Here is a 23,278-nt window from a genome sequence, read left to right as displayed (position 1 = left end):
GTGAAGTTCATGCAATGCTAAGGCAAGAGTCGATTTAATCTATTTGCAAGCATCATCCTCCATGCCATTTATAAGATCGGGGTTCTTTATCATGCCGTGAAACAGAAATTAATAAATCCCTCACGCGAATCATAACGAAGGGAGTTATTGACTAAATGCAAAATACTCTTTTCCTACATGACCAATGCACTTTAACAATTTCCCCTTTTACTCTAGGCCATATGTGGATTTCACTTTGAAAATGCACGACAAGACAGTTTGCAACTAAGTTCATAGGGAGAATAAGTGCTTTTCATTCATAACTTTGTAGATGCATGATATGCACGGACCCTTTATCTATAATTATCGAATGTACTATTATCACTACCCATGAATTAATGATAACGTAGTATGAATATCCCTATGGAGTTAAGCGTATTTAAAACATCTCTTTATGTGGAATTATATTTATGGAACCTGGATTTGTGGATCCGCGGTGATATCCACGTGTAAGTCCGGGGAAGAACCTCCCGCAGGTGCGCCTTGCGTCTTCTTGGGAGCCATCGTTAGCGTGCTTACGGACTTCCGGTTTGCCTCTACCCTTACTCGTTCAGTGAGTCCTCTCCAACTATTGCGAGTGCTTCAAAATTGAACGCCGGAGATCCCTTCCAAAGTGCGGATCCTTGAGAGTACCGGCTTGCGGTTTTCAAGGCTTATTGGAAGGCCCGATTTTAAGACTGAGAAGCCCGCATAGGACCAAGGCTTATGGCCTTATCCTTAGAAGCTTCTTAAAGATACTTCTAAGATGCTTCTGACTGAACAAAATCAACGTGGAAGGGCTTCAATGATTGGGAGAAGAAAAACATTGTTGACGGGGGGGTGATTCGGACGATGGCAGGGAGGGCGATTATGGCGGTGGCTGCAACAGCAGTAGTAGGCATGTGTGGTGGCGATCACCTCGACTGTAGGCGGCGGACCCTCCTCCTCTCTCCACGATCGAGCAGCACGGCGACGTTCCCCCCCTTCGTTCCAACAGCACGGTCCCTCCCACTCTCTTCTCCGCTCTGGTCGTTAGCGCAGTAGCCTCATTTCTCCGTTCGTCTAATCCTTCCCTAGATCCTCCAGCACACAGCCTTCCCCTCTATCCTCCCCAACAATGGCGTGGCAGCAGCCGTTTTTCCTCCCCCCTGCTTCTCTCCTTAGAGGGAGTATATATAGGAAAAAAGGGGGGAGAGAAGGCCTCCACCACGTGGCCCCTTGCATGGGTTCCCCCCCTCCCATGCAGGCCACGACTCTTCCATGTCCCATCCCCCCACACTCCCTCTTCTCCAGCCATGCATCGGCTGGGGAAAAGGGATAAAAGTAAAAAAATTTGCCTTGATAATATTCAATTTGCCCCTCCCAAGAGGGTGTTTATGTGAGACTTGCGGTTTCGAACTTTCGGGTTTGATTTACCAATGCGGAGGACCCCATTTCTCGCGTGCAGGTCACACATTACACCGCCGACAATTTCAATACGAGAGATAACCTTTGCACAAGGTTTACGTCGTGTGCGGGAAGTCAATATTCACGGGTGGGAATATTACATTCTCTTCCCCTTAGAAGAATCGAGATGTCCTCATCTCGAGATAAATTGGGGATATTGAAGGTTGAGAGAGCTTTCATCCATCCAGGTAGCATCCTCTTCGGGATAATCCTTCCACTGGACGAGGCATTCTTTCAAGGTTCTAGATCTTAACTGTCTCTCTCTAACGTCTAAAATCTTTTCCGGTCTTAGTTCAAGGACTCCTTGACTAGGCATTACAATTTGTTGGTCATGAAGTACATGATTAGAGTTGGGCACATATTTTTGTAAGAGACTAATATGGAATACATTGTGAACTTTTAGGTTATCCGGAAGTTGCAATTTATAAGCATTGGGTCCCAGGCATTTGAGGATTTTATACGGCCCACAATACCTTGGACTTAGCTTCTTGCATTCTCCTAGAGATAGAGAACTCCTTTTAGGGCGTACACGAATGAAGACCATGTCTCCTTCTCCGAAGACCCTCTCTTGGCGTTTCAAATCCACATATGCCTTTTGTCTATCTTTGGCTGTTTGTATGTCTTGTCTTATTGACCTTATTTGGTCCTCCATGTCTTCCAACATTTGTCTTGAAGCTTCAACTCTTAGGGTTGGATCAGAAAAGTTTAGGGAACTTCGACAATCATGACCATACAATGCCTGGAAAGGGGTCATTTGGATGCTCTGCTGGTAAGAAGCATTGTAGGCAAATTCTACTAACGGCAAGTACTGAATCCACCTCTTCGGCTCCCGACAGCAGTATGCCCTAAGCATATCCTCAATGATTTGATTTACTCGCTCTGTTTGTCCATCTGTTTGGGGATGGTAGGCGGTGCTAAAACAGAGTCGAGTTCCAATAGCTTCAAAGATAGCTCTCCAGAAGTGTGAAGTGAAGAGAGAATCTCGATCGCTAATGATCCTTCTGGGTAACCCATGTAACTTGAATATCTCCTTGATAAACACTCTTGCAATGTCGGAGGCTTTATAGTTTGTCTTTACTGGAATCAGGTGTGCAACCTTAGTAAGCATGTCAACTACAACCATAATGGAGTTGTATCCTCCTTGGACTTGGGGTAAACCCACCACAAAATCCATACTGATGAATTCCCATTTCATTTGGGGAATGTCAAGTGGTTGCAATTTTCCTGGCATCATGACATGTTCAGCCTTGATACGTTGGCAAGACAAACATTCAGTGACATATTTGAGAACGTCACCTTTGAGCCTCTCCCAATGGTAGCTCTTCCTAACTGCATTAAGAGTTTTTGCATAGCCAGGATGTCCTGCGAAAGGGGAATCATGAGCTTCCCATAATATCTTCTGCTTAAGTGACTGGCTTGTTGGTATACATAGCCTTGTTCTGTAGTAGACAAGTCCATTATCAATGAAAAATTCCCGATACTTAGCTTGTGACTTCAGATTCTGCTCCTTGGTAGATATTTCCTTTATCGTGGTTTGGTAGGCCAAATCATGGCATGCTTCTTCTCTAGCTAGTTCGAGTATAGGGTTGCTTGGCATAGATACCTTTGTAGCCAGAGATCTGGCCGTTGATGGATTCAGCAAGATTAGGAAATTTAGGAATGCCTTGCGACTGAGTGCATCGGCAACTACATTCTCTTTCCCTGGTCGATACTTGATTTCAAAATCATATTCCTCCAATACTTCAATCCATCGACGTTGCCTCATGTTGAGCTCGTTCTGGGTAAAAATCCATTTGAGACTCTTATGATCGGTTACCAGAGTAAACCTGTTACCCAACAGGTAATGTCTCCAAAGCTTTAGAGCATGGATGACAGCTAATAACTCCAGATCATGCGTGGCATAATTCTTTTCATGACTCTTCAATTTCCTTGAAGAATATGCTACTGGATGACCTTCCTGCATAAGTACACACCCCAAGGCAAGAATGCTGGCATCAGTTATTACCTCGAACTCCTTATTGAGGTCAGGAAGTTTTTGAATAGGTGCTGATACCAAACATTGCTTCAATTGGTCGAAGCTATTTTGTTCGGGAGTTGACCATGTAACAGAAGTCTGCTTCTTTAGTAAGTCAGTAAGAGTTGCTGCAATCAAAGCATAGTTTTTGATAAAGACCCTATACCATCCTGTCAAGCCAAGAAAACTGCGTATTTCTTTGACAGATACTGGTGTTGGCCATTCAAGCACATCTCTGACTTTGGCTGGGTCTACTGATATCCCTTCTGATGATACTATGAATCCTAGATATTCAATCTGACGTTTGAAGAATGCACACTTCTTCATTTTTGCATACAGCTTATGAGACCTCATTGTCTCAAGGACAATCCGAAGTTGAGGTTCATGATCTTCTTCCTGTTTAGAATAAACTAAAGTATCATCGAAGAAGACAAGCACGAAATCATCAAGATATGGTCTAAAAATATCCTGCATTAATCTATTGTAGGTGGCAGGCGCATTCGTGAACTCGAATGACATAACTAGGAACTCAAAGTATCCATATCTTGTGTTGAAGGTCGTCTTTGGGGTATCTTCTTCCTTGACTCTTATCTGATAGTAACCAGACCTAAGATAATCTTGGAGAAGTTCTTAGCACCTTGAAGGTGATCAAGAAGCTCATCTATTCTAGGAATAGGATACTTGTTCTTGACTGTTGATTGATTCAACCCACGGTAATCAATACATAGTCGAAGTGTCCCATCTTTCTTTTTCTGGAATAGTACTGGAGCTTCCCAAGGTGAACTGCTAGGCCGGATGTAACCCTGATCTAACAGTTGCTTGAGTTGTTCCTTCAACTCAATTGCTTCCGATATAAACATTCTATATGGTCTCTTCGCAATTGGTGCAGCTCCTATTACTGGCTTGATCTCATGATCTACTTCTCTTTGAAGTGGGAGTTTTGTTAACTCTTCAGAAACTACGTCCCCGTATTCCTTTAGCCAAGTGACCAAATCACTTTACTTCTTTATCAATATTCATAGTCAAGACAATCGTTGATTTAAAAAAAAATTTATTCCATTCATATCAGCATAGCCCTTTCGTGGTACAATTATTTCTTGGGCCGATGGAACAAGTTGATACATTAATTCGAAGAGAATAAGATATTATTGCATTCAGCTACAGGAACTGAGTAGTAGTACGGATTGGGGTCATCGATTTTCAAGAATCGATAGTTCATTGGAAGATTAGGGTATCTTTTCCTTTGATATCCATTCTTCACATGACGTCCCAAAACCTTGATTCGGTCGGCAGGGATTCTTTGAATCACTTCTCCGTACACATACTTACTCTGGTTAACCCTTCGACCCCCGACCTGTAGAGACGCGTTCGCGTGAGCCTCAACGAAGACGAACAGCTTCACGATCTTCAAATCCTCCATCCACTTGATTCTCTTCAAGTTAATTTGAAGGTATGCAGGTTGATGGGCAGCTATGTAATAGATCCCTGAAACACCCATCCATCTCCGTTCCATGTATACAGGCGATGGATTGTAAATGCGGTCTAGGATGTTCATCATCTCAACCCTTTGTCGATAATCCGTGGAATGCATCGCGGTCATAAACATGACTCGGAACACTAAAAACCTGTTCCATGCTTCATAGTTCTGCAAGATAGTATTGAAGATGAGGAAATGTTTGGACAGTAACAATTTCTTTACTTCATTTTTATTGAGATCTCACGAAAACAATTCCGTTGTTGGTCGGCTCTGATACCAACTGTAACGTGTCCACTAGGATCATCCAGGACACGTCTTAGCAGTCCATCGGAAAGGATGTCTAGAAAACTCCGCCCGGCACTCCCATGGAATGTTACGGGTTTTGCAATCTAGGTCTTCCCAAGTCTGCCCCGTAGCGGAAGTATCCTGGCCGTTCCCACTTAGGATCGACCTGAATTTGGGTTTTCTTGTTTGGTCAATAGCTAGCAGCAACTAGCGTCAGACCCGAGCGAATTACTTTACGCAGAAACGCCAAGTCCGAAGCGGATTCACGCTGCACTTGGTTCAAGGAGAATGGGAAACGAGAGGGATACAAGGCTCAACCTCTCTGCCATAAGGCATAGTCCCATTCCGTTCCCCCTAAAACAGCGTAAATTGGGTAAGACGTAACTCTAGGTTATTGCTCTCATTATTCGCTTTGGTAATGATGATCATCCCGCTGTTCTTCGAGATTTTTGAGAAAAGTTCCCGGCTAACCGAGACCACCCATCCGTGGGACGGACCCATGGTCCATCCTCCGCACTTTCCTCGGTTTGATTTAGTTATGTAATTACCTAACACATTAATTTGACATATAACAATCAGCTTCTTTAATTAGCCCTGTTAGGCACTGGTTCCTTCACGTAATCTTATCACGTGACATAGAAAAACAGTATCAAACAACTTCTTTATTATCATATCATCATTTATCTTTGAAATACAAGGAGTTCCGCCCGTAGGCTTGTCCATAATCCGCCCGAAGGCTATCCAGTAATCCGCTAGGGATCACTATTCCAAGCTTCTGCCCGTAGACCCGTATGCGGGCCTCGAGATCCAATCCCGAGTCACGTTAGTCTCTTGTGCAGGACCCGGAAGGCGAGGGATTTACGGCCAGAGCCCCCCTGGCACCCAAGCGTCCTCCTGCTCCAAGTAGATCACAACGGAAAGACCTCTCGTGGCGGGTTCGGTCCACGTTCCCGGCACGGTCAACAACCCCCTTGGTTAGGGTCAGGCAGGCAGTCGGGGGTAACTGAAGCTGCCTCTCCCTTCAGGCCTTCAACCTGAAGCATTTAAATATCTTTTCATCCTTTAGTTCCTTGAGCAAACAATGCAAACAGTGCTTTCTAAACTGTTACAAGCACAATCAATTCCAGTGGTTGTTTATTTGGCAAACTGTTAAGGAGTGACTCCTTCTCTCCGAATGCATCCAGCATTCGATCCGGAATCAATTGCAACTTGGCAAGATTCCTATTGTCCTTGGGTTAGGGTCATTCCCTGTTAACCCAACTTAGCCAATACCTTAGGTTTTATTAATAGTAAATCCCGGCGGCATGACGCTTTAATTTATTGATTAATCATTTGAGTCCAAGCAAATATCTAACTTCCCTTAACTTGGCAAATTTTCCCTCATGAGGGCGAAGTAACAGGATGACTACCCATCCCCTTGCAAGTTAAACTTGCGCAAGAACATACCAACCTCATTCCAAGGATTGGCAAAACTTTCTTGTGATCGAACCACAAGGCCATGCGACGTTGCAACTGGTTGCACAATTGCCGCCTCCATTCCAAGAGATCATTTCACTTTTGAATGGTGTTTTATGGTCAAGAATTATGATTAGACTCGAAGTAGGGTTTAGGGCGTCTTCTCACTCACCCCAATCCTAATTGCACTAGACCGGCAATGTTCGGTCCTAGGGATTCCAACTCAAACCAAGGTCTAGCACTAGGTCGAACGATCCTTAGGGTAGAAACCCTAGCAGTCGTGATACTAAAAATGACTTGGGTGAATTGACCTACTTGTCTTTTGACAAGGACAATTCTTTCCTAGCGATGATATACTTTATCTAAAGTAGGAAAATAGTTTGCAAAATGCTACCATACATGTAAACCTGTAATACATTACTTTCACATGCCATAAGATCCGCAGTAGTCCTATCCCTTCCTTTTAGTTAAAGTCAAAAGACAAGATAATTTGAAGAGTAATCTACATAGGGCTTACTAGGATTTAGGTCAAGGGATAACACCTACAACCTTGTGTCTAAGTATTTGCATTTCATGCTCTTATAAGCCATGCAATCATTCCTAAATGTTACATGATGAAATGAAGTTTGCGTGAGTGAAAGTGCGACCCTTAGATACAACAACATCGTGAGTGAAGTTCATGCAATGCTAAGGCAAGAGTCGATTTAATCTATTTGCAAGCATCATCCTCCATGCCATTTATAAGATCGGGGTTCTTTATCATGCCGTGAAATAGAAATTAATAAATCCCTCACGCGAATCATAACGAAGGGAGTTATTGACTAAATGCAAAATACTCTTTTCCTACATGACCAATGCACTTTAACAATTTCCCCTTTTACTCTAGGCCATATGTGGATTTCACTTTGAAAATGCACGACAAGACAGTTTGCAACTAAGTTCATAGGGAGAATAAGTGCTTTTCATTCATAACTTTGTAGATGCATGATATGCACGGACCCTTTATCTATAATTATCGAATGTACTATTATCACTACCCATGAATTAATGATAACGTAGTATGAATATCCCTATGGAGTTAAGCGTATTTAAAACATCTCTTTATGTGGAATTATATTTACGGAACCTGGATTTGTGGATCCGCGGTGATATCCACGTGTAAGTCCGGGGAAGAACCTCCCGCAGGTGCGCCTTGCGTCTTCTTGGGAGCCATCCTTAGCGTGCTTACGGACTTCCGGTTTGCCTCTACCCTTACTCGTTCAGTGAGTCCTCTCCAACTGTTGCGAGTGCTTCAAAATTGAACGCCGGAGATCCCTTCCAAAGTGCGGATCCTTGAGAGTACCGGCTTGCGGTTTTCAAGGCTTATTGGAAGGCCCGATTTTAAGACTGAGAAGCCCGCATAGGACCAAGGCTTATGGCCTTATCCTTAGAAGCTTCTTAAAGATACTTCTAAGATGCTTCTGACTGAACAAAATCAACGTGGAAGGGCTTCAATGATTGGGAGAAGAAAAACATTGTTGACGGGGGGGGTGATTCGGACGATGGCAGGGAGGGCGATTATGGCGGTGGCTGCAACAGCAGTAGTAGGCATGTGTGGTGGCGATCACCTCGACTGTAGGCGGCGGACCCTCCTCCTCTCTCCACGATCGAGCAGCACGGCGACGTTCCCCCCCTTCGTTCCAACAGCACGGTCCCTCCCACTCTCTTCTCCGCTCTGGTCGTTAGCGCAGTAGCCTCATTTCTCCGTTCGTCTAATCCTTCCCTAGATCCTCCAGCACACAGCCTTCCCCTCTATCCTCCCCAACAATGGCGTGGCAGCAGCCGTTTTTCCTCCCCCCTGCTTCTCTCCTTAGAGGGAGTATATATAGGAAAAAAGGGGGGAGAGAAGGCCTCCACCACGTGGCCCCTTGCATGGGTTCCCCCCCTCCCATGCAGGCCACGACTCTTCCATGTCCCATCCCCCCACACTCCCTCTTCTCCAGCCATGCATCGGCTGGGGAAAAGGGATAAAAGTAAAAAAATTTGCCTTGATAATATTCAATTTGCCCCTCCCAAGAGGGTGTTTATGTGAGACTTGCGGTTTCGAACTTTCGGGTTTGATTTACCAATGCGGAGGACCCCATTTCTCGCGTGCAGGTCACACATTACACCGCCGACAATTTCAATACGAGAGATAACCTTTGCACAAGGTTTACGTCGTGTGCGGGAAGTCAATATTCACGGGTGGGAATATTACATTCTCTTCCCCTTAGAAGAATCGAGATGTCCTCATCTCGAGATAAATTGGGGATATTGAAGGTTGAGAGAGCTTTCATCCATCCAGGTAGCATCCTCTTCGGGATAATCCTTCCACTGGACGAGGCATTCTTTCAAGGTTCTAGATCTTAACTGTCTCTCTCTAACGTCTAAAATCTTTTCCGGTCTTAGTTCAAGGACTCCTTGACTAGGCATTACAATTTGTTGGTCATGAAGTACATGATTAGAGTTGGGCACATATTTTTGTAAGAGACTAATATGGAATACATTGTGAACTTTTAGGTTATCCGGAAGTTGCAATTTATAAGCATTGGGTCCCAGGCATTTGAGGATTTTATACGGCCCACAATACCTTGGACTTAGCTTCTTGCATTCTCCTAGAGATAGAGAACTCCTTTTAGGGCGTACACGAATGAAGACCATGTCTCCTTCTCCGAAGACCCTCTCTTGGCGTTTCAAATCCACATATGCCTTTTGTCTATCTTTGGCTGTTTGTATGTCTTGTCTTATTGACCTTATTTGGTCCTCCATGTCTTCCAACATTTGTCTTGAAGCTTCAACTCTTAGGGTTGGATCAGAAAAGTTTAGGGAACTTCGACAATCATGACCATACAATGCCTGGAAAGGGGTCATTTGGATGCTCTGCTGGTAAGAAGCATTGTAGGCAAATTCTACTAACGGCAAGTACTGAATCCACCTCTTCGGCTCCCGACAGCAGTATGCCCTAAGCATATCCTCAATGATTTGATTTACTCGCTCTGTTTGTCCATCTGTTTGGGGATGGTAGGCGGTGCTAAAACAGAGTCGAGTTCCAATAGCTTCAAAGATAGCTCTCCAGAAGTGTGAAGTGAAGAGAGAATCTCGATCGCTAATGATCCTTCTGGGTAACCCATGTAACTTGAATATCTCCTTGATAAACACTCTTGCAATGTCGGAGGCTTTATAGTTTGTCTTTACTGGAATCAGGTGTGCAACCTTAGTAAGCATGTCAACTACAACCATAATGGAGTTGTATCCTCCTTGGACTTGGGGTAAACCCACCACAAAATCCATACTGATGAATTCCCATTTCATTTGGGGAATGTCAAGTGGTTGCAATTTTCCTGGCATCATGACATGTTCAGCCTTGATACGTTGGCAAGACAAACATTCAGTGACATATTTGAGAACGTCACCTTTGAGCCTCTCCCAATGGTAGCTCTTCCTAACTGCATTAAGAGTTTTTGCATAGCCAGGATGTCCTGCGAAAGGGGAATCATGAGCTTCCCATAATATCTTCTGCTTAAGTGACTGGCTTGTTGGTATACATAGCCTTGTTCTGTAGTAGACAAGTCCATTATCAATGAAAAATTCCCGATACTTAGCTTGTGACTTCAGATTCTGCTCCTTGGTAGATATTTCCTTTATCGTGGTTTGGTAGGCCAAATCATGGCATGCTTCTTCTCTAGCTAGTTCGAGTATAGGGTTGCTTGGCATAGATACCTTTGTAGCCAGAGATCTGGCCGTTGATGGATTCAGCAAGATTAGGAAATTTAGGAATGCCTTGCGACTGAGTGCATCGGCAACTACATTCTCTTTCCCTGGTCGATACTTGATTTCAAAATCATATTCCTCCAATACTTCAATCCATCGACGTTGCCTCATGTTGAGCTCGTTCTGGGTAAAAATCCATTTGAGACTCTTATGATCGGTTACCAGAGTAAACCTGTTACCCAACAGGTAATGTCTCCAAAGCTTTAGAGCATGGATGACAGCTAATAACTCCAGATCATGCGTGGCATAATTCTTTTCATGACTCTTCAATTTCCTTGAAGAATATGCTACTGGATGACCTTCCTGCATAAGTACACACCCCAAGGCAAGAATGCTGGCATCAGTTATTACCTCGAACTCCTTATTGAGGTCAGGAAGTTTTTGAATAGGTGCTGATACCAAACATTGCTTCAATTGGTCGAAGCTATTTTGTTCGGGAGTTGACCATGTAACAGAAGTCTGCTTCTTTAGTAAGTCAGTAAGAGTTGCTGCAATCAAAGCATAGTTTTTGATAAAGACCCTATACCATCCTGTCAAGCCAAGAAAACTGCGTATTTCTTTGACAGATACTGGTGTTGGCCATTCAAGCACATCTCTGACTTTGGCTGGGTCTACTGATATCCCTTCTGATGATACTATGAATCCTAGATATTCAATCTGACGTTTGAAGAATGCACACTTCTTCATTTTTGCATACAGCTTATGAGACCTCATTGTCTCAAGGACAATCCGAAGTTGAGGTTCATGATCTTCTTCCTGTTTAGAATAAACTAAAGTATCATCGAAGAAGACAAGCACGAAATCATCAAGATATGGTCTAAAAATATCCTGCATTAATCTATTGTAGGTGGCAGGCGCATTCGTGAACTCGAATGACATAACTAGGAACTCAAAGTATCCATATCTTGTGTTGAAGGTCGTCTTTGGGGTATCTTCTTCCTTGACTCTTATCTGATAGTAACCAGACCTAAGATAATCTTGGAGAAGTTCTTAGCACCTTGAAGGTGATCAAGAAGCTCATCTATTCTAGGAATAGGATACTTGTTCTTGACTGTTGATTGATTCAACCCACGGTAATCAATACATAGTCGAAGTGTCCCATCTTTCTTTTTCTGGAATAGTACTGGAGCTTCCCAAGGTGAACTGCTAGGCCGGATGTAACCCTGATCTAACAGTTGCTTGAGTTGTTCCTTCAACTCAATTGCTTCCGATATAAACATTCTATATGGTCTCTTCGCAATTGGTGCAGCTCCTATTACTGGCTTGATCTCATGATCTACTTCTCTTTGAAGTGGGAGTTTTGTTAACTCTTCAGAAACTACGTCCCCGTATTCCTTTAGCCAAGTGACCAAATCACTTTACTTCTTTATCAATATTCATAGTCAAGACAATCGTTGATTTAAAAAAAAATTTATTCCATTCATATCAGCATAGCCCTTTCGTGGTACAATTATTTCTTGGGCCGATGGAACAAGTTGATACATTAATTCGAAGAGAATAAGATATTATTGCATTCAGCTACAGGAACTGAGTAGTAGTACGGATTGGGGTCATCGATTTTCAAGAATCGATAGTTCATTGGAAGATTAGGGTATCTTTTCCTTTGATATCCATTCTTCACATGACGTCCCAAAACCTTGATTCGGTCGGCAGGGATTCTTTGAATCACTTCTCCGTACACATACTTACTCTGGTTAACCCTTCGACCCCCGACCTGTAGAGACGCGTTCGCGTGAGCCTCAACGAAGACGAACAGCTTCACGATCTTCAAATCCTCCATCCACTTGATTCTCTTCAAGTTAATTTGAAGGTATGCAGGTTGATGGGCAGCTATGTAATAGATCCCTGAAACACCCATCCATCTCCGTTCCATGTATACAGGCGATGGATTGTAAATGCGGTCTAGGATGTTCATCATCTCAACCCTTTGTCGATAATCCGTGGAATGCATCGCGGTCATAAACATGACTCGGAACACTAAAAACCTGTTCCATGCTTCATAGTTCTGCAAGATAGTATTGAAGATGAGGAAATGTTTGGACAGTAACAATTTCTTTACTTCATTTTTATTGAGATCTCACGAAAACAATTCCGTTGTTGGTCGGCTCTGATACCAACTGTAACGTGTCCACTAGGATCATCCAGGACACGTCTTAGCAGTCCATCGGAAAGGATGTCTAGAAAACTCCGCCCGGCACTCCCATGGAATGTTACGGGTTTTGCAATCTAGGTCTTCCCAAGTCTGCCCCGTAGCGGAAGTATCCTGGCCGTTCCCACTTAGGATCGACCTGAATTTGGGTTTTCTTGTTTGGTCAATAGCTAGCAGCAACTAGCGTCAGACCCGAGCGAATTACTTTACGCAGAAACGCCAAGTCCGAAGCGGATTCACGCTGCACTTGGTTCAAGGAGAATGGGAAACGAGAGGGATACAAGGCTCAACCTCTCTGCCATAAGGCATAGTCCCATTCCGTTCCCCCTAAAACAGCGTAAATTGGGTAAGACGTAACTCTAGGTTATTGCTCTCATTATTCGCTTTGGTAATGATGATCATCCCGCTGTTCTTCGAGATTTTTGAGAAAAGTTCCCGGCTAACCGAGACCACCCATCCGTGGGACGGACCCATGGTCCATCCTCCGCACTTTCCTCGGTTTGATTTAGTTATGTAATTACCTAACACATTAATTTGACATATAACAATCAGCTTCTTTAATTAGCCCTGTTAGGCACTGGTTCCTTCACGTAATCTTATCACGTGACATAGAAAAACAGTATCAAACAACTTCTTTATTATCATATCATCATTTATCTTTGAAATACAAGGAGTTCCGCCCGTAGGCTTGTCCATAATCCGCCCGAAGGCTATCCAGTAATCCGCTAGGGATCACTATTCCAAGCTTCTGCCCGTAGACCCGTATGCGGGCCTCGAGATCCAATCCCGAGTCACGTTAGTCTCTTGTGCAGGACCCGGAAGGCGAGGGATTTACGGCCAGAGCCCCCCTGGCACCCAAGCGTCCTCCTGCTCCAAGTAGATCACAACGGAAAGACCTCTCGTGGCGGGTTCGGTCCACGTTCCCGGCACGGTCAACAACCCCCTTGGTTAGGGTCAGGCAGGCAGTCGGGGGTAACTGAAGCTGCCTCTCCCTTCAGGCCTTCAACCTGAAGCATTTAAATATCTTTTCATCCTTTAGTTCCTTGAGCAAACAATGCAAACAGTGCTTTCTAAACTGTTACAAGCACAATCAATTCCAGTGGTTGTTTATTTGGCAAACTGTTAAGGAGTGACTCCTTCTCTCCGAATGCATCCAGCATTCGATCCGGAATCAATTGCAACTTGGCAAGATTCCTATTGTCCTTGGGTTAGGGTCATTCCCTGTTAACCCAACTTAGCCAATACCTTAGGTTTTATTAATAGTAAATCCCGGCGGCATGACGCTTTAATTTATTGATTAATCATTTGAGTCCAAGCAAATATCTAACTTCCCTTAACTTGGCAAATTTTCCCTCATGAGGGCGAAGTAACAGGATGACTACCCATCCCCTTGCAAGTTAAACTTGCGCAAGAACATACCAACCTCATTCCAAGGATTGGCAAAACTTTCTTGTGATCGAACCACAAGGCCATGCGACGTTGCAACTGGTTGCACAATTGCCGCCTCCATTCCAAGAGATCATTTCACTTTTGAATGGTGTTTTATGGTCAAGAATTATGATTAGACTCGAAGTAGGGTTTAGGGCGTCTTCTCACTCACCCCAATCCTAATTGCACTAGACCGGCAATGTTCGATCCTAGGGATTCCAACTCAAACCAAGGTCTAGCACTAGGTCGAACGATCCTTAGGGTAGAAACCCTAGCAGTCGTGATACTAAAAATGACTTGGGTGAATTGACCTACTTGTCTTTTGACAAGGACAATTCTTTCCTAGCGATGATATACTTTATCTAAAGTAGGAAAATAGTTTGCAAAATGCTACCATACATGTAAACCTGTAATACATTACTTTCACATGCCATAAGATCCGCAGTAGTCCTATCCCTTCCTTTTAGTTAAAGTCAAAAGACAAGATAATTTGAAGAGTAATCTACATAGGGCTTACTAGGATTTAGGTCAAGGGATAACACCTACAACCTTGTGTCTAAGTATTTGCATTTCATGCTCTTATAAGCCATGCAATCATTCCTAAATGTTACATGATGAAATGAAGTTTGCGTGAGTGAAAGTGCGACCCTTAGATACAACAACATCGTGAGTGAAGTTCATGCAATGCTAAGGCAAGAGTCGATTTAATCTATTTGCAAGCATCATCCTCCATGCCATTTATAAGATCGGGGTTCTTTATCATGCCGTGAAACAGAAATTAATAAATCCCTCACACGAATCATAACGAAGGGAGTTATTGACTAAATGCAAAATACTCTTTTCCTACATGACCAATGCACTTTAACAATTTCCCCTTTTACTCTAGGCCATATGTGGATTTCACTTTGAAAATGCACGACAAGACAGTTTGCAACTAAGTTCATAGGGAGAATAAGTGCTTTTCATTCATAACTTTGTAGATGCATGATATGCACGGACCCTTTATCTATAATTATCGAATGTACTATTATCACTACCCATGAATTAATGATAACGTAGTATGAATATCCCTATGGAGTTAAGCGTATTTAAAACATCTCTTTATGTGGAATTATATTTACGGAACCTGGATTTGTGGATCCGCGGTGATATCCACGTGTAAGTCCGGGGAAGAACCTCCCGCAGGTGCGCCTTGCGTCTTCTTGGGAGCCATCCTTAGCGTGCTTACGGACTTCCGGTTTGCCTCTACCCTTACTCGTTCAGTGAGTCCTCTCCAACTGTTGCGAGTGCTTCAAAATTGAACGCCGGAGATCCCTTCCAAAGTGCGGATCCTTGAGAGTACCGGCTTGCGGTTTTCAAGGCTTATTGGAAGGCCCGATTTTAAGACTGAGAAGCCCGCATAGGACCAAGGCTTATGGCCTTATCCTTAGAAGCTTCTTAAAGATACTTCTAAGATGCTTCTGACTGAACAAAATCAACGTGGAAGGGCTTCAATGATTGGGAGAAGAAAAACATTGTTGACGGGGGGGGGTGATTCGGACGATGGCAGGGAGGGCGATTATGGCGGTGGCTGCAACAGCAGTAGTAGGCATGTGTGGTGGCGATCACCTCGACTGTAGGCGGCGGACCCTCCTCCTCTCTCCACGATCGAGCAGCACGGCGACGTTCCCCCCCTTCGTTCCAACAGCACGGTCCCTCCCACTCTCTTCTCCGCTCTGGTCGTTAGCGCAGTAGCCTCATTTCTCCGTTCGTCTAATCCTTCCCTAGATCCTCCAGCACACAGCCTTCCCCTCTATCCTCCCCAACAATGGCGTGGCAGCAGCCGTTTTTCCTCCCCCCTGCTTCTCTCCTTAGAGGGAGTATATATAGGAAAAAAGGGGGGAGAGAAGGCCTCCACCACGTGGCCCCTTGCATGGGTTCCCCCCCTCCCATGCAGGCCACGACTCTTCCATGTCCCATCCCCCCACACTCCCTCTTCTCCAGCCATGCATCGGCTGGGGAAAAGGGATAAAAGTAAAAAAATTTGCCTTGATAATATTCAATTTGCCCCTCCCAAGAGGGTGTTTATGTGAGACTTGCGGTTTCGAACTTTCGGGTTTGATTTACCAATGCGGAGGACCCCATTTCTCGCGTGCAGGTCACACATTACACCGCCGACAATTTCAATACGAGAGATAACCTTTGCACAAGGTTTACGTCGTGTGCGGGAAGTCAATATTCACGGGTGGGAATATTACATTCTCTTCCCCTTAGAAGAATCGAGATGTCCTCATCTCGAGATAAATTGGGGATATTGAAGGTTGAGAGAGCTTTCATCCATCCAGGTAGCATCCTCTTCGGGATAATCCTTCCACTGGACGAGGCATTCTTTCAAGGTTCTAGATCTTAACTGTCTCTCTCTAACGTCTAAAATCTTTTCCGGTCTTAGTTCAAGGACTCCTTGACTAGGCATTACAATTTGTTGGTCATGAAGTACATGATTAGAGTTGGGCACATATTTTTGTAAGAGACTAATATGGAATACATTGTGAACTTTTAGGTTATCCGGAAGTTGCAATTTATAAGCATTGGGTCCCAGGCATTTGAGGATTTTATACGGCCCACAATACCTTGGACTTAGCTTCTTGCATTCTCCTAGAGATAGAGAACTCCTTTTAGGGCGTACACGAATGAAGACCATGTCTCCTTCTCCGAAGACCCTCTCTTGGCGTTTCAAATCCACATATGCCTTTTGTCTATCTTTGGCTGTTTGTATGTCTTGTCTTATTGACCTTATTTGGTCCTCCATGTCTTCCAACATTTGTCTTGAAGCTTCAACTCTTAGGGTTGGATCAGAAAAGTTTAGGGAACTTCGACAATCATGACCATACAATGCCTGGAAAGGGGTCATTTGGATGCTCTGCTGGTAAGAAGCATTGTAGGCAAATTCTACTAACGGCAAGTACTGAATCCACCTCTTCGGCTCCCGACAGCAGTATGCCCTAAGCATATCCTCAATGATTTGATTTACTCGCTCTGTTTGTCCATCTGTTTGGGGATGGTAGGCGGTGCTAAAACAGAGTCGAGTTCCAATAGCTTCAAAGATAGCTCTCCAGAAGTGTGAAGTGAAGAGAGAATCTCGATCGCTAATGATCCTTCTGGGTAACCCATGTAACTTGAATATCTCCTTGATAAACACTCTTGCAATGTCGGAGGCTTTATAGTTTGTCTTTACTGGAATCAGGTGTGCAACCTTAGTAAGCATGTCAACTACAACCATAATGGAGTTGTATCCTCCTTGGACTTGGGGTAAACCCACCACAAAATCCATACTGATGAATTCCCATTTCATTTGGGGAATGTCAAGTGGTTGCAATTTTCCTGGCATCATGACATGTTCAGCCTTGATACGTTGGCAAGACAAACATTCAGTGACATATTTGAGAACGTCACCTTTGAGCCTCTCCCAATGGTAGCTCTTCCTAACTGCATTAAGAGTTTTTGCATAGCCAGGATGTCCTGCGAAAGGGGAATCATGAGCTTCCCATAATATCTTCTGCTTAAGTGACTGGCTTGTTGGTATACATAGCCTTGTTCTGTAGTAGACAAGTCCATTATCAATGAAAAATTCCCGATACTTAGCTTGTGACTTCAGATTCTGCTCCTTGGTAGATATTTCCTTTATCGTGGTTTGGTAGGCCAAATCATGGCATGCTTCTTCTCTAGCTAGTTCGAGTATAGGGTTGCTTGGCATAGATACCTTTGTAGCCAGAGATCTGGCCGTTGATGGATTCAGCAAGATTAGGAAATTTAGGAATGCCTTGCGACTGAGTGCATCGGCAACTACATTCTCTTTCCCTGGTCGATACTTGATTTCAAAATCATATTCCTCCAATACTTCAATCCATCGACGTTGCCTCATGTTGAGCTCGTTCTGGGTAAAAATCCATTTGAGACTCTTATGATCGGTTACCAGAGTAAACCTGTTACCCAACAGGTAATGTCTCCAAAGCTTTAGAGCATGGATGACAGCTAATAACTCCAGATCATGCGTGGCATAATTCTTTTCATGACTCTTCAATTTCCTTGAAGAATATGCTACTGGATGACCTTCCTGCATAAGTACACACCCCAAGGCAAGAATGCTGGCATCAGTTATTACCTCGAACTCCTTATTGAGGTCAGGAAGTTTTTGAATAGGTGCTGATACCAAACATTGCTTCAATTGGTCGAAGCTATTTTGTTCGGGAGTTGACCATGTAACAGAAGTCTGCTTCTTTAGTAAGTCAGTAAGAGTTGCTGCAATCAAAGCATAGTTTTTGATAAAGACCCTATACCATCCTGTCAAGCCAAGAAAACTGCGTATTTCTTTGACAGATACTGGTGTTGGCCATTCAAGCACATCTCTGACTTTGGCTGGGTCTACTGATATCCCTTCTGATGATACTATGAATCCTAGATATTCAATCTGACGTTTGAAGAATGCACACTTCTTCATTTTTGCATACAGCTTATGAGACCTCATTGTCTCAAGGACAATCCGAAGTTGAGGTTCATGATCTTCTTCCTGTTTAGAATAAACTAAAGTATCATCGAAGAAGACAAGCACGAAATCATCAAGATATGGTCTAAAAATATCCTGCATTAATCTATTGTAGGTGGCAGGCGCATTCGTGAACTCGAATGACATAACTAGGAACTCAAAGTATCCATATCTTGTGTTGAAGGTCGTCTTTGGGGTATCTTCTTCCTTGACTCTTATCTGATAGTAACCAGACCTAAGATAATCTTGGAGAAGTTCTTAGCACCTTGAAGGTGATCAAGAAGCTCATCTATTCTAGGAATAGGATACTTGTTCTTGACTGTTGATTGATTCAACCCACGGTAATCAATACATAGTCGAAGTGTCCCATCTTTCTTTTTCTGGAATAGTACTGGAGCTTCCCAAGGTGAACTGCTAGGCCGGATGTAACCCTGATCTAACAGTTGCTTGAGTTGTTCCTTCAACTCAATTGCTTCCGATATAAACATTCTATATGGTCTCTTCGCAATTGGTGCAGCTCCTATTACTGGCTTGATCTCATGATCTACTTCTCTTTGAAGTGGGAGTTTTGTTAACTCTTCAGAAACTACGTCCCCGTATTCCTTTAGCCAAGTGACCAAATCACTTTACTTCTTTATCAATATTCATAGTCAAGACAATCGTTGATTTAAAAAAAAATTTATTCCATTCATATCAGCATAGCCCTTTCGTGGTACAATTATTTCTTGGGCCGATGGAACAAGTTGATACATTAATTCGAAGAGAATAAGATATTATTGCATTCAGCTACAGGAACTGAGTAGTAGTACGGATTGGGGTCATCGATTTTCAAGAATCGATAGTTCATTGGAAGATTAGGGTATCTTTTCCTTTGATATCCATTCTTCACATGACGTCCCAAAACCTTGATTCGGTCGGCAGGGATTCTTTGAATCACTTCTCCGTACACATACTTACTCTGGTTAACCCTTCGACCCCCGACCTGTAGAGACGCGTTCGCGTGAGCCTCAACGAAGACGAACAGCTTCACGATCTTCAAATCCTCCATCCACTTGATTCTCTTCAAGTTAATTTGAAGGTATGCAGGTTGATGGGCAGCTATGTAATAGATCCCTGAAACACCCATCCATCTCCGTTCCATGTATACAGGCGATGGATTGTAAATGCGGTCTAGGATGTTCATCATCTCAACCCTTTGTCGATAATCCGTGGAATGCATCGCGGTCATAAACATGACTCGGAACACTAAAAACCTGTTCCATGCTTCATAGTTCTGCAAGATAGTATTGAAGATGAGGAAATGTTTGGACAGTAACAATTTCTTTACTTCATTTTTATTGAGATCTCACGAAAACAATTCCGTTGTTGGTCGGCTCTGATACCAACTGTAACGTGTCCACTAGGATCATCCAGGACACGTCTTAGCAGTCCATCGGAAAGGATGTCTAGAAAACTCCGCCCGGCACTCCCATGGAATGTTACGGGTTTTGCAATCTAGGTCTTCCCAAGTCTGCCCCGTAGCGGAAGTATCCTGGCCGTTCCCACTTAGGATCGACCTGAATTTGGGTTTTCTTGTTTGGTCAATAGCTAGCAGCAACTAGCGTCAGACCCGAGCGAATTACTTTACGCAGAAACGCCAAGTCCGAAGCGGATTCACGCTGCACTTGGTTCAAGGAGAATGGGAAACGAGAGGGATACAAGGCTCAACCTCTCTGCCATAAGGCATAGTCCCATTCCGTTCCCCCTAAAACAGCGTAAATTGGGTAAGACGTAACTCTAGGTTATTGCTCTCATTATTCGCTTTGGTAATGATGATCATCCCGCTGTTCTTCGAGATTTTTGAGAAAAGTTCCCGGCTAACCGAGACCACCCATCCGTGGGACGGACCCATGGTCCATCCTCCGCACTTTCCTCGGTTTGATTTAGTTATGTAATTACCTAACACATTAATTTGACATATAACAATCAGCTTCTTTAATTAGCCCTGTTAGGCACTGGTTCCTTCACGTAATCTTATCACGTGACATAGAAAAACAGTATCAAACAACTTCTTTATTATCATATCATCATTTATCTTTGAAATACAAGGAGTTCCGCCCGTAGGCTTGTCCATAATCCGCCCGAAGGCTATCCAGTAATCCGCTAGGGATCACTATTCCAAGCTTCTGCCCGTAGACCCGTATGCGGGCCTCGAGATCCAATCCCGAGTCACGTTAGTCTCTTGTGCAGGACCCGGAAGGCGAGGGATTTACGGCCAGAGCCCCCCTGGCACCCAAGCGTCCTCCTGCTCCAAGTAGATCACAACGGAAAGACCTCTCGTGGCGGGTTCGGTCCACGTTCCCGGCACGGTCAACAACCCCCTTGGTTAGGGTCAGGCAGGCAGTCGGGGGTAACTGAAGCTGCCTCTCCCTTCAGGCCTTCAACCTGAAGCATTTAAATATCTTTTCATCCTTTAGTTCCTTGAGCAAACAATGCAAACAGTGCTTTCTAAACTGTTACAAGCACAATCAATTCCAGTGGTTGTTTATTTGGCAAACTGTTAAGGAGTGACTCCTTCTCTCCGAATGCATCCAGCATTCGATCCGGAATCAATTGCAACTTGGCAAGATTCCTATTGTCCTTGGGTTAGGGTCATTCCCTGTTAACCCAACTTAGCCAATACCTTAGGTTTTATTAATAGTAAATCCCGGCGGCATGACGCTTTAATTTATTGATTAATCATTTGAGTCCAAGCAAATATCTAACTTCCCTTAACTTGGCAAATTTTCCCTCATGAGGGCGAAGTAACAGGATGACTACCCATCCCCTTGCAAGTTAAACTTGCGCAAGAACATACCAACCTCATTCCAAGGATTGGCAAAACTTTCTTGTGATCGAACCACAAGGCCATGCGACGTTGCAACTGGTTGCACAATTGCCGCCTCCATTCCAAGAGATCATTTCACTTTTGAATGGTGTTTTATGGTCAAGAATTATGATTAGACTCGAAGTAGGGTTTAGGGCGTCTTCTCACTCACCCCAATCCTAATTGCACTAGACCGGCAATGTTCGGTCCTAGGGATTCCAACTCAAACCAAGGTCTAGCACTAGGTCGAACGATCCTTAGGGTAGAAACCCTAGCAGTCGTGATACTAAAAATGACTTGGGTGAATTGACCTACTTGTCTTTTGACAAGGACAATTCTTTCCTAGCGATGATATACTTTATCTAAAGTAGGAAAATAGTTTGCAAAATGCTACCATACATGTAAACCTGTAATACATTACTTTCACATGCCATAAGATCCGCAGTAGTCCTATCCCTTCCTTTTAGTTAAAGTCAAAAGACAAGATAATTTGAAGAGTAATCTACATAGGGCTTACTAGGATTTAGGTCAAGGGATAACACCTACAACCTTGTGTCTAAGTATTTGCATTTCATGCTCTTATAAGCCATGCAATCATTCCTAAATGTTACATGATGAAATGAAGTTTGCGTGAGTGAAAGTGCGACCCTTAGATACAACAACATCGTGAGTGAAGTTCATGCAATGCTAAGGCAAGAGTCGATTTAATCTATTTGCAAGCATCATCCTCCATGCCATTTATAAGATCGGGGTTCTTTATCATGCCGTGAAACAGAAATTAATAAATCCCTCACGCGAATCATAACGAAGGGAGTTATTGACTAAATGCAAAATACTCTTTTCCTACATGACCAATGCACTTTAACAATTTCCCCTTTTACTCTAGGCCATATGTGGATTTCACTTTGAAAATGCACGACAAGACAGTTTGCAACTAAGTTCATAGGGAGAATAAGTGCTTTTCATTCATAACTTTGTAGATGCATGATATGCACGGACCCTTTATCTATAATTATCGAATGTACTATTATCACTACCCATGAATTAATGATAACGTAGTATGAATATCCCTATGGAGTTAAGCGTATTTAAAACATCTCTTTATGTGGAATTATATTTACGGAACCTGGATTTGTGGATCCGCGGTGATATCCACGTGTAAGTCCGGGGAAGAACCTCCCGCAGGTGCGCCTTGCGTCTTCTTGGGAGCCATCCTTAGCGTGCTTACGGACTTCCGGTTTGCCTCTACCCTTACTCGTTCAGTGAGTCCTCTCCAACTGTTGCGAGTGCTTCAAAATTGAACGCCGGAGATCCCTTCCAAAGTGCGGATCCTTGAGAGTACCGGCTTGCGGTTTTCAAGGCTTATTGGAAGGCCCGATTTTAAGACTGAGAAGCCCGCATAGGACCAAGGCTTATGGCCTTATCCTTAGAAGCTTCTTAAAGATACTTCTAAGATGCTTCTGACTGAACAAAATCAACGTGGAAGGGCTTCAATGATTGGGAGAAGAAAAACATTGTTGACGGGGGGGGTGATTCGGACGATGGCAGGGAGGGCGATTATGGCGGTGGCTGCAACAGCAGTAGTAGGCATGTGTGGTGGCGATCACCTCGACTGTAGGCGGCGGACCCTCCTCCTCTCTCCACGATCGAGCAGCACGGCGACGTTCCCCCCCTTCGTTCCAACAGCACGGTCCCTCCCACTCTCTTCTCCGCTCTGGTCGTTAGCGCAGTAGCCTCATTTCTCCGTTCGTCTAATCCTTCCCTAGATCCTCCAGCACACAGCCTTCCCCTCTATCCTCCCCAACAATGGCGTGGCAGCAGCCGTTTTTCCTCCCCCCTGCTTCTCTCCT

Source organism: Lygodium microphyllum, chromosome 7 (genome assembly GCF_053477565.2).
Source record: "Lygodium microphyllum isolate KBCC chromosome 7, Lygodium_microphyllum_v1.1.10, whole genome shotgun sequence".
Lineage (NCBI taxonomy): Eukaryota > Viridiplantae > Streptophyta > Polypodiopsida > Schizaeales > Lygodiaceae > Lygodium > Lygodium microphyllum.
This window is presented reverse-complemented; position numbering follows the sequence as displayed.